Here is a 15583-nt window from a genome sequence, read left to right on the forward strand (position 1 = left end):
CATTCCTACTTATCAAATATCTTATTAAAATTAATATTGGCTTTATCGTTTCTCAGCCTTTTGGCTAAGATGAAGCATAAAAATAAGATTGGCTTTTCATCAAGCACTGTCAGCATCATTGTACATAATAATATATTTTTCTGCCTTGACCTGTAATTAACACAGAAAAATATATTGATGCATTGAATTTCTTCAATGAATCATACATACCTCAGTAATATCTCCTGATCTTTTTTTTTTTTTTTTTTTTTAATGTTCCCAGTAGGTTGAATGCTAGCAATGTAGCAGAAAGAAAACCTAACGGGAAAATGTTTTGTGGTCATGTCCACGGCAAATGAGAAACTGCATTCTAAAAGCCTTGGTAATGACCGATTCTCCTGATCTTTTAGTAAGCTTCTGACCTATATTTGCTAACACAGCTTAGGAATTTTGCACCAACAATTCATAAGTAAAATTCCCCTGTAGTTTCATTTAGTATGCTGCCTTAAGTTTTGTAGCAATGTTTTCTTATATTGGTGAAAATCCCTTGGAAGTTTTCACTTTCTGTTTGTACTTTCAAACAACTTAAATCTTTTGTTGCACTCCACATATTTTCTAGTATAATCTACTTTACAGTCATTTAAAACTTTGTATAAAATTAGCAAAGTGCTTTTCTTATAATTCTTAATTTCCTCAATAGGCATAGCTGCTTAATTTAATGTTTTTTTTTTATATTTATTGATGTCTTCCTCTGGTTTATATAGTATTATATCTATTTCAATATATTTTTCAAAGAAACAAGATGATTATTTTTCTTAGTAACACTTTTCTGAGTTCTGACACAATATTTCAAGCAGGTGGGCATGTTGGTAATAATTCATAGAATCTGTCACTCATCTTACTTTTTTTGAATTAAAATTTTTTAATTAATTTTAATGCGGTGACATTGATAAATCAGGGTACATATGTTCAGAGAAAACATCTCCAGATTATTTTGACATCTGATTACGTTGCATACCCCTCACCCAAAGTCAAATTGTCTTCTGTCACCTTCTATCTGGTTTTCTTTGTGCCCCTCCCCCTCCTTCCTTGCCCCCTCCCCACCCCGTTACCATCACATTCTTGTCCATGTCTCTGAGTCTCATTTTTATGTCCCAACTATGTATGGATTCATATAGTTCTTAGTTTTTTCTGATTTACTTAATTTCACTCTGTATAATGTTATCAAGGTCCATCCATGTTATTGTAAATGATCCGATGTTATCATTTCTTATGGCTGAGTAGTATTCCATAGTATATATGTACCAAGGTTTTTTAATCCACTCATCCACTGATGGACACTTGGGCTGTTTCCAGATCTTCGCTACTGTGAACAATGCTGCCATAAACATGGGGGTGCATTTCTCCTTTTGGAACAGTTCTATGGTGTTCTTAGGGTATATTCCTAAGAGTGGGATAGCTGGGTCAAAAGGCTAATCATTAGAGAAATGCAAATTAAAACCACAGTGAGATATCACCTCACACCAGTCAGAATGGTGCTCATCAACAAAACAACACAGAATAAGTGCTGGCGAGGATGTGGAGAAAAGGGAACCCTCCTGCACTGCTGGTGGGAATGCAGACTGGTGCAGCCTCTGTGGAAAACAGTATAGAGATTCCTCAAAATGACCCATCTTACGTTTTTGACCATTTATGATGTCCTTGGCACTATAAACATATAGAATGCAAGAAGGTACTGTTCTTCACTTTCAAAGACTTTAGCCCTGTGGACATGCTCATGAGTAGTTAAAGCATGAGAGTAGAATCAACCTGGGAATTGATGAGAAAATGGAAAGATTTGAAGTCTCTCACCTAGAAGGGACAGAGTGGGTCCTTACACCTGAGTCTATGGTCTATGGGACATTAAGATAAATCCTACGTGTTTAGTGATGCATATTCACATTTATTTTAGGACAGTTTCCTTTTGAGATATACTTTCAGAATCGTAGGCTACTTCAGAATGTGTCTCTGTTGCTTTAAAACACACACACACACACACACACACAAATTATACTGGTTTGTTACAGAGTTCTTCGATCATAATGTTCATTCTTCAGGATTCCATGGTTTTCTGGAAAAGTCCTAAGACAAGCTTATTTGTTCCCCTGAAGATAATATTTCCTCCTGTCCCACTTCTCACTACATTAGACTTCAGAATTATGTTCATTATATTTTCAATTCTAAAACTTCACACACAAAAAACAAACAAACAAAAGAACTGGCTCTGTGTTTTAGCTGGATAAAGCGCCTGTCTAGTAAACAGGAAATCCTGGGTTCAAATCCCAGCAGGGCCTTCTTTTCACTTTGCCTGACCTGTGCTTGTGCAGTTGACAAAACGTCGACCTGGAACGCTGAGGTCGCCAGTTCAAACCCTACACTTGTCTGGTCAAGGCACATATGAGAGTTGATGCTTCCTGCTCCTCCCTCTTCTCTCTCTCTCTCCCTCTCCTCTCTAAAATGAATAAAATAAAAAAATCTAAAACTTCACAAAGTATCTTTGTATACATTCTCAATTTTCTTACTGTTTTGCCTAAAATACAGTAAGCTCTTTCAGTCTATATATTTTTGTTATTTTCAAGACGTAGACAACATTTTATTTTGTTTAGTAAGGACATAAATTTTTTTTTACCATCTATTGTAATACTATGAGCAGTATTTCCATACACAAAAATTAATCTTATGTCTTTGAAAATAAATTTTCCTTGTTTCATTTTACTTTCCTTTGGGGGGGGGGTGTTGTTGTTGCTTAGACTAAGTAATTAAAAGTACTCTTCTGCTTTTTTTTTTTTTTAAGTAGAAAGTAGGTCCTAGATAGCTCATCATTCCTAGTTTATTTCTGAACTCAGAGAAGGTAAACAAACTGATCGAGAGATCTGGATTATCAGCAAGAACCGTACACTCTAAGAAAAAGCTAAATATTTCCTTGTCTTGGGGGGAAGTTCTGATAACATCACTCCAACATGCAGAACATTGTAAAAGGGGAGCAGACAGTGAGGAGGAGAACCAACCGTAAAGAATCGAAGGCCAAGAGCTAAGTGGCATCTAACCAGAGTCACAGTCCACCTGGACACAGAGCTTAGGAAGCTGGCTGTGCTGCTGTGGCGGAAAAGAACTGAAGAACAAGCACCACACGTGTTCTGCTTCTGCCTCCGCAGGCAGCTCAGGCAGAGATCTGCAGGGATGGCGTGTTCACACCTTCGGAGTCAGCTAGAGCAGCTTGTCTGGGGCTGCAGGTTCCGTTTTCAAAGTGGCTCATTCACACGGCTGGAGAGTGGGGTGGGAATGCCCAGGGTGATTCCGTGTGCCTATGATCCATAATCCTAGGTTTTTCTCTACGTGAGACTTTCCACAGTCTGCTTGGGATTCCCAATTAATTGGAATTTCTTACAACATAGCGGTTGCATTCCAAAAGCTCCCGGCAGTGCATAGGATTTTAATGCTCTAACTTCAGAACTCACAGAGCATCAATCCTGCCGCAGTCTGTTGACCTACGCCTGCATTGTCCAATGCAATAGCCACCAGACACATGTGCCTATTTAAGTTTAAATTAGTTAAAATTAAATAAAATTAAAATCCAGTGCTATAATCATCTTAGCAACATATCAATTGCCCAATGTGGCTTGTGGGTCCTGCACTAGACACATAGATGGAACATTTTTATAATTGCAGAGTGTGCTACTGAACAGCCCTTACCTAGGAGTTCACTAAGGTCCATTCAAGTCCAAGGGGAAGGACCCAGACTCCAACATCTGCTAGAGGAAGCAACACAATTAAAGTATTTTTTAAAAGCATGTGAGGTAGCAGATATTGTGACCATTTTTTTTATTAAATAGAATTTGCCACATCAGCTAATACAAATTCTTTCTTAAATAAGTTCTTAATATTAATACATTATTTTTTAATAACGTCAAGGAAAACTGTACCAACTGGTGATGTGTACTGCAGCTTCGCACATGCATGTCCTACGACCTAGCAACTCTACTTCTAGGTATTTCTGGAATAGAAATGTTGCACGTGCGCACCAAAGACAGGAGCAAGAATGATCACAGTGTCACTTTTTGCGATAGTCACAGATTGGGAACCATCCTCAAGTCTGTCAGTAGACAAATGTTCAAATAATGAGTTGACTCTCGGCCCTAATTAATTATGTTTCCTGTGAAAGTTGCAGAACGTCTGCAAACTTTATTTTTATTAACTGTAGCAGAGTGGTGATGCTATCCATGGGATTGCTCTGGATATTAATTAAGATCACATATGCAAAAGTATTTAGAGCATGCTTAACTCTCAACAGGTGTTCCTCTTTATAATACCAGTGACTATCATAGTTTAATATTTTATGTTTGATACTTTTTATTGTTACTTTGGGTAAATAAATAATTTAATATTGTTTCATAATAACATAGGACTGTTTGGTCAGGTGTGCCAGAGATGTGTTGTAGAACTGGGCACCTGAAACCTGTACAATTACGTTAACCAGTGTCACCGTAGTGTCTTGACATGGATAAGGTCTTCATAATCATGTGTAGAACTAATGAATGTATTTAATAATATGATTTATCCACTTGAATTTCTAAGTTGGCTTCCTACAGTTCATAGAAATGGATTCTCAGAATTAGTGTTAAAAAAATAAAAAGACCTCCCTTTCAAGTCATTGACTGGCATATCTGAGTATTCAACATCTGTAAAGAAATAAACGAACAGACTGATGGATGGATGAGTCCTGTCTTTTCCCATGCCTGTATGTAGAATCCACTAACGCAACTCAAGTGATTGAGATTCTATCCTATATTTAAAAATTCCACCACTCCCCACAGGAACTCGTCTTCATTATTAAACCCACACTTGGCATGATAATATTAAAATGTTAGATCCACAACCATCCTTCCTCTCTGTTACTTCTCTAATAGCAAACAGTGGCCCACCTCTGGTTTGGGAATTGCAGCTGGAAATCTCTTGAGAAAATGACACCCACGTGAAATTCCAGTGCTTCAGGTTTCAGTGAGGTTTCAGCGAGGGAGGGAGACCACAAGTATGACCTTCCTGTTGGTACTTGGGAACCTCCACTTTAGGTCCAAACCAGAAGCAGAGAGCTCAATGCTTGCTAAGCAAGAAAGGGAATCGACTAGAAACTATGCCAGCCTGAGGCTGGCATTAGGATAGTTCTTCCTTTGTCTAGGGTATTTCTTTCATTTCTGCTAATGATCCCAACCTGCTGGAAAGAAAACATCTCTTCAACAGCATGGAGCAAAAATATCTCAAACACTTACTGTGTGTTGCAATCCAAGCCCAGGAATGTCTAAGTGCAAGGTCTATTCTTTTTCTATATTGGCATTGTTTTTGACTTGGCCTTAGCATAAGAGAGATAGGTAAGACACTGAGCATGGACAGTAGGATAAATACAAATTTAAAAGATATAGTCCAGCATTGAAAAAGTTCAGTGACTTCCTCAGGTTCAGGAAAAAAAAAAAGGCTATTTGATTCTTCTTTTAATGTCTTTTCTATTTCGGTTAAACAGGTCAGTCTTCTTAGAGGAAGCCACACTTGAATGACCCACCAAAGGCAGAACTGGACACTCCAGGCAGAAAGAACAGTACGAGCAAAGACATGCAGAAGTGAACAGATGAGATATTTTGTAGGGAAGGTCAACAGTACCTTTGCCTTGGGTACAAGGGCATACTGGAAAAAATAAGTTAAAAACCACTATAATTTATTCAACGCCTCCTACGGCCTCAAACCTGTGCCAAGCTCCTCACTTGTGCTGTTCCAGTTCCTTAGTCAGGGAGATTGAGTTCATTGCAAAAGATCAAACAGCTACAAAGCCATCAAGCTAGAATTCAAAATTTGTTTTGACCATTTCCAAGGACAATGCATTTTGGGATGATGAAAGACAAAGCTTGTGGGGTACTTTGGGTGTCCTGGTGTGGGCCGGCAGTTCTTAAACACACATCTAAGCAGCATCCAGCTTTAAATTTTGGAGCAACTTGGAAGCGTGACTCCAGTGCGATGGAGGCTGATGGTGCTGACAGTAGTCACAGGATGAGCCCAGACAGGAGAGCAGCCGGGCCGGGAGTGAGCAAGGCACACACAGAGCCTCAGACCCCAGGAGAGCTTTCTTCCTCTGCAACACACTCAGCGGTGTTGCGACCGGGCTGCTCCCGGTTTGTGTTATTGCACCCGACTACCGGAGCGCAGGCCTGAACGAGGTCCCCACGAGAATCGGAACCAGAACTCACAGGTCACTCGGATTCTGATTCTCCTCACATCACTTCTTGCTACTCTACTTAAGCACAAAACTCCTAACCCTGATGTCTCTCTTTCTGTGTGACTTTTAAAATTTTCAGAACAGATTACTATTTTTATTTTTGTCTTCACCTGGAAGAATTTTTTTATTTGGCTATAAATACCAAAACTTCCCCTGAACGTTCCTGTGTTCTGTATACTGCACACAGTCGGTCTCACATGTCTAGAAGTCTAAACAGGGCAGCACCCACTGTCCTCTCAGTCCCCGAAACCCATGGCATTTTATCCCATTTTCATGATTCTTAGTGCGTGCGGCACTGAATGAGGAAAATATCCGTGAAGGCAGAAATTCTTTTTTTTAAAGCCCTAAATATATTCCATCTATTTTCGGTTGTTTCAAACCCTCAGTATTATAAACACTGAGATAAACGCTTTTGTACCTACATCTGTATACATATTTATGACTTTCTATTTTCCTAGAGCTGGAATTGCCACCATCTAGCATTTTAAATCTCCAAAATATTTTTCCAAAGTATCCTCAAAAAGTTTCCATTTGCAGCCCTCACAAACAAATTTAGCCTCATAAGATGCTCTCCAGAAGTGGGTTAGACAGGCATTGCTTTAACAATTGGTCAGAGGAGGGTACAGTTGTTGGAAGGAGACTGATACGCTCTGTCCTTGATTTGCACCCTGTCCTCAGCCCCGATCTCCCGATCCCCCTGCTCAGGAGCACGGGGGGTTGCATTTCTGAGGTGTCCTTGCCAGTTGGCTCCCAGGCGGACGTGGCCATCGGGTGGCCCTGGTGGAAAATGGGAAATTGGAAGAAGAAAGAAACCGGGGAATTCCTCCCTCTTGTCTGCTTCAGACAGTATCTCTGACAGTAGCTGTCTCTCCTCTGACGCGGGTCCAAATCCCTTCCAGGCGGGCCCTCTCTCTGGCCCAGTCTCCCAGATCACAGTCCCGCCACGGCTGAGCTCCCGCCTGGCTGCTTCACCCCCCATGCTCCGAGGTACCACCTTTCCTTCTCCGGGTCCCTCCAAGCCCTCTGTTGCTAGCGGCTTCCTGCTCCTGCTCCTGCTTCTGCTTCTCTGTAGTTGTCTGACCATCTCCTGTTTGTCTTAACAACCCTCCCCCATCCCCCTGTCTTAAATTGCCTCTGTTTATCTCGACAGAATGAACTCTGTTTTCCTGACTGATACACCTACCTTCACACGCTACATACTACAAGGAGCTGAACCCACACCTGCTTGCTGAAATCTGCTACAGGACGCCTTTACCGGATCACGCAAGTGCTGGCCCTTAAAAGAGCGCTTTACATGAATGGGGTGGACACGGGATGGGAGAGTGATTGTCATGGTCTGAAGGAGTCATAAATGGCTGGGTGGAAAAGGTATCATTCCAATCATGTCCCACATCTCTGGGGTGGGTCTGTGAGTAGCGCATTCCTGGGCAGTGAAAAGCGCCGTTATCAGCCAAGGCTCCTGGATGACCTCAATCTAGGTCTGGCCTACGCACTCTTTTTACTCTCGCTAGCAACCTTGTTTTCACATGAGAAAATATTTCGAAAGATTTTTGAATTTGAAATTGCCAAACTACGTAAGATGAGAAGACTAGAGTACTTCTGATGTTCTTTAATCTGACTTTACTGTTAGGAATGTTTTGATTTTCAGTTGTCTGAACAGAGAGCACAATATCTTGGATTGTGTGGAAACTCTACACATTGTAATCCAGTCCTGGGTTGGATAGAGAAAATGATCAGCCACAGAGATCTACTACACAGATTCAGAACCAGTGGTCTCCTGCCACAGGCCAATTATTTCTAACTAAGCCTTAGAACTCTCCAAATACAGGTCAATAAAGTCTTTCCAAGAGAACCCTACCTATTGGGTAGGAATTTATTATATGAATGTACCTGAATGTATTTACCCTTTCCTCTGTTAATGCACATTTGAATTGCTTTTTCAGTGCTCCTTTTTACATAAACTGTTATATGGATATTTTGGTATGTTTGTCCTGGTGTTCATGTGAAAATAATTCATGAGATAATAGTTAACAAGTGGAATTGCTAGGTAATAGTATGTGTGAATCTTTTTTCTTTAATTGGGAATTGACAAATTTTCTCTTTCTGAATTAATTTACATTATAATTAATTATCCAACGAACAACATATCTTCAGTTGTTATGAGGATTCCCTTTAGTTTCTGACCACAATGTATAAAAAAGTTCTTACTTTTGATTTGGTTTATATATGTATTTCAAATAAAATGTGATAAGTATTGAACAGAGAAGTCAGAGTACTGATTATCTGATTATCTGAGAGAAGGATTTTATCTAAAAAAAAAATGTTTGGATCCTGATTACATCCTTTTTTTTCTTTCTTTTTAAACTTATTATGGATATAGATGCAGTCATTTTTTAAAAATAGTATATATGTATGCAATATATTTGTTCATTAAGAGATATATCTTTTAACAAATTAAAATTAAATATAATAAATTAAAATTTTTTAAAAAAAGAAAGAGAGCAAACCCTCCCTGATGTGATCTTCTTAGGTACTTATTTCCCAGGACCCATGTTTTCTAGATGAGGCATTTCTAGTCTCCGTTCTCAAATTCTTAATTCTCTGATCCCAATTTTAATTTTTTAAAGATTTTATTTACTAACTTTTTAGAGAGGAAAGAGAGAGAAAGGGGGAAGAGGAGTGGGAAGGATCAACTCATAGTTGCTTCTTGTATGTGCCTTGACCAGACAAGCCCAGGGTTTTGAACTGGCGACCTCAGAACTTAGGTCAACACTTTATCCACTGTGACACCACAGGTCAGGCTCTTTGGCCCCAATTTTTATCCAAAGGGTCTTGTTAGACATTTTTAAAATGCTGACTTGTGCTTTATGCAAAGTGAACACTCTATAATAGAACTAAAGTCACCTCTATAAAAATCATCTTCACATTTCCACAAATATATGTGTATGGATGTGTGTGTGTGTGTGTGTGTGTGTGTGTGTGTGTGTGTGTGTGTGTTGTATTGTGACAGTAATTGATTCATTCTAGGTTTCAGAAGCTTTCTTTCTCTCTTTCATAACAGTAAAAACTGGCTGGCCTAAAAATCTAATTGACTGAAATGATCAGTTTTACCACAGTTCACTACACTCACGCAGAAGACTGCTCTGAGTGGCAATTTGAAAGAGCTGTCTTTTGAAATTGGCATTTTCTAAGTATGCTCCTAAACTACAGTTGGGCTATAAATACCCCAGGTTAAACTGAGGTAGCTGAGAAATTATACAGGTGAAAAATTACAAGGATATGATCTTCCCACTCAGGCATGAAAAGATTTAATCTCCCAGATTAAACACCCAGAACACAGTGATTGGGTCGAGATAACAGCTGGGGGTCGCTTTGGGACAGGGTTCCCAGGGTGTTTTCAGAGGACCCGCCTGTGGCCTTGGGTGGCAGGTGTTTCACCGGTGGAGCACAGAGGAGCCCTTTCTGTCTGTGCGGGGCAGCTGTGAGCTTATCTGTGTCATCTCGCATTCAAGGAACGGTTCCCGTGTCTGCTGAAGAAGAAGATAAAATACCCGCGTGGGAACAGCCCTGCATATTGACAGGGGAACAGCAAAATCATGAAAGAAAAGGAAGGCTGGGAGGCTTCACTATGTCACCGAGGGACCTGTTCTAGTCACAAGACAGTAGGAGATGACCCTATGGTATCAACTGTTGTGATACCTGTCCATTATTAGTCAAACAGGCAGTCTTCCTCGGCAACCTCTCATGACTCCATTCCCTTTTCCACGACTATTATCACTGCCTTCCTTTGGGTCCCATCATCATCACCATCATCATCATCATCATCACCATCACCATCAGCCAGACCAAGCCAGGATGCTCTAACCAGGTCTCAGGCCCACTGCAGCTTTCTTTTAATCCAGAGTTTCGATTGCAACAACAGTGGTCCTTCTAAAACAGAATTCTGTCCATTCTGCTCCTACCCATAAATCTCTCCAATGGCCACATATTGCCTCAAGGGCCAGTCCAAGATCCTCAACCTGTTATTATAGTCTCCCATGAAATGTCTCTGCAAGGATCGCTGACCTAAGTCCCCAATTCTCCTAATCTTAAACTCCAGTCATACTGCACACAGACATCTTTCTGTTTTTGCCTATGACTGGATCTGCTTTAGAGGCATCTAGTGAAAGCCCTTAAAAGGAAATAACCATCATTCCATACGTCTCACATGGCAGCTCCGGGGTCTCTGGGCACAGGTCCTGAAGGAGAGGCAGGCAGATGCCACGTTGCCTTTTGTGACCGAGCTTGTAAGTCTCGGACATCACTTTGTGAATACAAAGGCCTGCCCAGTTCAGAGGGAAGGAACATCAGTACCACTGCTGATGGAGGTGTAGGGGGTGCATCTTCCTGGAACAGCATCAGAGACTGAGAGCGTTGTTGAAGCCATTTCTGTAAAACACAATTTGCCACAGACAGGGAGTATCGCTTACTCTTTTAAGACGTTTGACTAAGAAGAGAAGGATAGAGAGATAAGAGAGAGAAAAAAGCAAGATCAAAGTCGATTTTCTTTGACCTGGACATGGCACTGCACCGCTGGCCAAAGGGGGAGTTTGAAAACAAACCCAGACGGTCTGTTTGCGAGTTTGGACTTTTAACCACCTTGTTGAAAACCAGGGCTCAGCAAAGCCGGCCTACAGACCAGATACAGCCCCCTTGCCTGTTTTTATAAACTCATGAGCGAAGAACAAATTTTAAGTTTTCCAATGGCAGGAAAAATACCAAAAGAATCATATTTTGTGACACGAAAATTCATATTTGTGCATCCATAAATACCATATTATTAGACATGCACGCCGATTATTTATGTGTTGTCTGTGGCCACTGACATGTTACAATGGCAAAGCTGAGTGGCTGCAACAGAGATCCGATGGCCCAGAAAGCCTAAAATTTTCGCTTTCTCACTCTGTATGGAAAGTGCTAATCCCTGGTGGACTCTCTCTAACAGACCCACTTGTGCCTTTATACCCCAAAAGAATGTGGGTTTCTTGAAAACAGTGAGTCCCTTTCACATGTGACATGGTAACAACCCCAAAATTTCATGATTTCCGCACTGGCTTTCTGTAGGCATATGAAAGGGGTGGCTAAATGTTTAGCTTTATTCCTGGTCAACGTTTATCAATTGTCTAGCCTTTTGGTCATATGTTCTTGCACATTTTGGCTGATGTTAAATCAGCCTTCCTCAGAGGGAGGGCTTCCCTTCTGAAGCTACCTCCAGCAGGTCCGCCCCAGTCCCCCAGTTTCTGACCACTGCTTCCTAGACACTCCCCTCCTGGCAATCACGGCAGGTATTGTTAGTCCATTACTCTGCCCGCCTGTTTCGTGGTTTGTTTCTCCTACAAGACCATATACAGTCACCCTTATATTCCCAGAGACAATGTTTACCTTGCATTTTAGCCACCTGGTACCTGCCAGCTCCAGGAATATGTTTATGAATGAATGAGTGAATGAATTCTCCATTTTTACATTATCTGCCAAATATGGAAGGACACTTTGATTTCAAAATAATCTGAACAAGTATCTCTTGATTTCTACAGTGTGTCTGTCAAGTCATGGTGCACTTTTGACCAGTCACAGGAAAGCAACAAAAGACGAAAGAAATGTGAAATCTGCACCCAAGAAAAGGAAAACCCTCCCAGTTTCATACCTATTCAGTGCAGTTCGATGTGGGCTCACGCACAGATTTTTTAGGGCTCCTTAGGTAGCTATCCCGTATAGCCTCTACAGACTCGTCACTGACTGATGGCCTACCAGAACGGGGTTTCTCCACCAAACTGCCGGTTTCCTTCAACTGCTTATCCCACCGAGTAATGTTATTCCTATGTGATGGCGCTTTATTATAAACGTGCCAATATTCACATTGCATTTTGGTCACGGATTCGAATTTAGCAAGCCACAGAACACACTGAACTTTCCTCTGTACCGTCCACATCTCAACTGGCATGGCCGTGGGCTGCTCCGCTGTATACACGGTGTTATGTCATCATCTGCACATGCGTACATGCTGCCACATCATCCTACAGAAACTGGGAGGGTTTTCCTTTTATTTGGTGCAGATTTCACATTTCTATCGTCTTTTGTTGCTTTCCTGTGACCAGTCAAAAGTGCACCATGACTTTACGGACACACTGTATGTCATAGAAGACTGATTTCTGAAGGTTACTTTACATACTTTGTGGTTGGAATTTGCCAGATAGGAAAATGCAGACATCTCCGAAGCGGCAGGAGCAGAAACAGAGGAGGAGGAGGTTCCCAGCCCAGAGGCGTGGCCAGCCCTCTGTCATGCTCAGGCCAAAGGATCCCTGTTGAAAGGCTGTAGGCTAGAGGCTGAGCTGGGACTGACTCTGTTGACTCAGGGATTCCTTTGCCCACAGGGGCTGCTGTGTTTTAAGTGTCATAAGGACAGGTGACTGGAAGAAAGGGGAGGATGCCATTTGGTGGCAGGGGACTCCTATCAGTGACTGAAGAGGAAGAGAAGTAATGGGAGCGAGTAGTCAGTCTAACGGGTGTCCCATCGCTCCTCTTCTGTCCCGAAGTCCTGCTAGTTATTCCACATCAGCAACTCCTTCCCCATCCCTTCCTGCCTTCACCCCCCACACACAGTTCAGAGCCTCATCATGTCTTAGTAGCACTTTCTTCTCAATCATCCACTTACTCCAGTTTCCTCTCCAGAGTGCTTCCAAGATGAGTTTGTACAGGATAAATTTGACCCTGACAAAACCGCTCTGGTCCCAACGGGTAAGATTTACATATCTGGAGTATGGACAAAAGCCCTTTAGACGTCACCTATATCGGTGTTTTTCAACCACATAGCCGTGGACTGGTGCCCATCTGCCAGGAATGTCACGACAGTCTGCGGAAGAGTCAACCAGCCTGTGATGATGAAGATTGCAGAATCGATAATCGCTGGGTGACAACCAGGGGGTCAGAACCACTGGCCTACACGCCACAGCTTCAACTTTATATCCATCACGCCTTCCCCCAGCCCCGCCCCCCGAATGTTCCAGTCCTAACAAGACAGGGCCATTTCCTTACTGTCCTCTTTGCCTAGGATGCCCTGTATTTTTACACGAAATTTCAACCTTTCTTCAAGGTTTCACTCAGATACGAACACCTCTGTGAAACCTTCCCCAAGGCTCACCCGGGAGAGTTAAAGTCTCTGTCCACTGTGTCCTATCTCTGTGCCCCGCTTGGCTGTGTGACCGTCTCTCCTGGCCCGTGTTCAGTCTCTCTGTGTCTCTTGCTCTCTCTGCCTCTCAGAGGAACACAGTGTATAACAGTGACACCCCATTTTCCTGTGCAAACCTCTATCTTTACCCTCACACTCAATTATATCGCACAATGTGTGAGACCAGCCATACCCTCTCACCCCTTCCCGAATCCTCCACCCTGAGTGTATCGTCTGGATGAAAATAGATATTAATTACATTTCAGACGAAGGCATGAAGGAGAACCAGAGGAAGGGAATAAAAAGAGAGGAGGGGAGAAAAAGCAGGGAAGCAGGGTCTGTAGAGGTAGGTGAGGCTGAGTCGGTAGTGACTACAGAAAAGGATTCAATAGGAAAGGTCCCGTGCTGAATGGCCCCCATCACTGAGTCAGGGAAACTGATGCTGGACACGGCGGTGCCTGAAGAGGCCATGGCAGTGGATTGAAGAGACGGAGAAGGAGGGTGCTCATCCAGGCTTTGCAGTCTACCGTCAGACTGCTCCACCCACCCCCCATAGCAGCTGCGACACCTTAGGAAGATTGGGTGTTCTCTGAGTGCTTACACTTTCTCATCTGACAACCCCGATGATGCCGCATTTACTTTAATTTTAAAAATTATAATGCCGCCTTACATAGACTTAAATGAAACAAACAGTTGTAATTTGTTTAGATCAATGTTCAGTACATAGAAAATAATCAATAAAAGGCCACATAAAAACAAACCACAAACAACGCTGACATAATCAGACTGGGTCATAACTCAGAGGTCGACTAATGAGACCTTTCATTTCCCTGTTGAGGGAAAGGCCCCAATAATGGTTAGCAGCACAGGGACGGGAGCAAGCCCTGATTAAAACAGAGCTCAGTGTCCTTCTCACGGCTAAAGGGGCAGTGAAGATGGGTAAGAGCTATGGAAACAAAATGACTGTGAAGATGGGTAAGAGCTATGGAAACAAAATGACTGTGAAGATGGGTAAGAGCTATAGGAAACAAAATAACTGACAATTACTATTACAAGAAAGAAATATGAGCAAAGAGGTATTTCACTGACTCCACCCAAAGGAGGTGACATTATTCTACGTTGGCAGATGAGGGAATGGAGGAAGTGGACACCAGTATGATCAAGCCCTCCCCAGACAGGCTGGCTGGGGAAGATACAAGCCCCACACCAGCCGTAGAAGGCCAGATGCTGGTAAGCAAGTGACCAGCAATACAGTGGGTAATGAGAACACAGCCTTCTAGTTAAGAGGAACTTTAGACTAAGTCGCTGTGATAATAACTAAAAGGGAGAATGTGTTGCAAGATACAAGTTGTTTCAAAAAAGAACATCAATTGATAGTTGGGCTAGTTGCAAAGCACTGACTTATATGTTCCCATGCACCAGCTTTGAAAGGCTTCTTCGACATGCTCAGGGGAGAGAATAAAGTATAACTACTTTGAGTGATTTGCTTTTCTATTTCCCCCTTTTCTTTATTTTGTGTCTCTCAAAAATACTTTTAAAACTGTTTTGAGGAAAACTTGCCAGTTGACGTATAGTTATTATTTGTTAAAGGTTGTTGGTAGCTATATGCTTTTGGAATACTACTCAAAATTATGTTGTCCTTACCCCTGATAAGCTCTAAAGTATAAATCAAATGTTGTCACTCTCCTTTGAGAGAGTCACTGGTTTCTCAGCTCTCGTAGGACAGCATCCTGAAACCTATGCATATGGATAATTGGCAAGATACAGATGCATGATGGTCCACAGTTTGTATATGAACATGGAATATGGAGTTATATCTGAGAATATTAAGTAAATCCAAATCTGTGAGAATATTAAGTAAATCCAAATCTGTTTGCTCTATTACCAAATTCCCAAGAATATATAGTGTGTGCGTGCGCGTGTGTGCGTGCGTGTGTGTGCATGCGTGTGTGTGTGCGTATGCATGCGTGCGTGCGCGCGCACGTGTGTGTGTGCGTGTGTGTGTGTGTGTGTGTGTGTGTGTGTGCATGTGTGCGTGTGTGTGCGGGCGCATGCAAACTCATTTCAGCAGTTCTGGGATCTTGTTTCGGAACCTCAGG

The 15583-nt window shown here is 42.0% G+C and overlaps 1 non-coding gene across 1 annotated transcript; it reads right to left on the reverse strand.

Moving 5' to 3' along the window:
- Positions 1-250: 250 nt before the first annotated feature.
- Positions 251-371, reverse strand: LOC136401615 (small nucleolar RNA SNORA32). Its single transcript, XR_010750638.1, has one exon. It is a non-coding gene; the product is annotated as a small nucleolar RNA SNORA32 (small nucleolar RNA).
- Positions 372-15583: the final 15212 nt, after the last annotated feature.

This window comes from Saccopteryx leptura, chromosome 3 (genome assembly GCF_036850995.1).
Source record: "Saccopteryx leptura isolate mSacLep1 chromosome 3, mSacLep1_pri_phased_curated, whole genome shotgun sequence".
Lineage (NCBI taxonomy): Eukaryota > Metazoa > Chordata > Mammalia > Chiroptera > Emballonuridae > Saccopteryx > Saccopteryx leptura.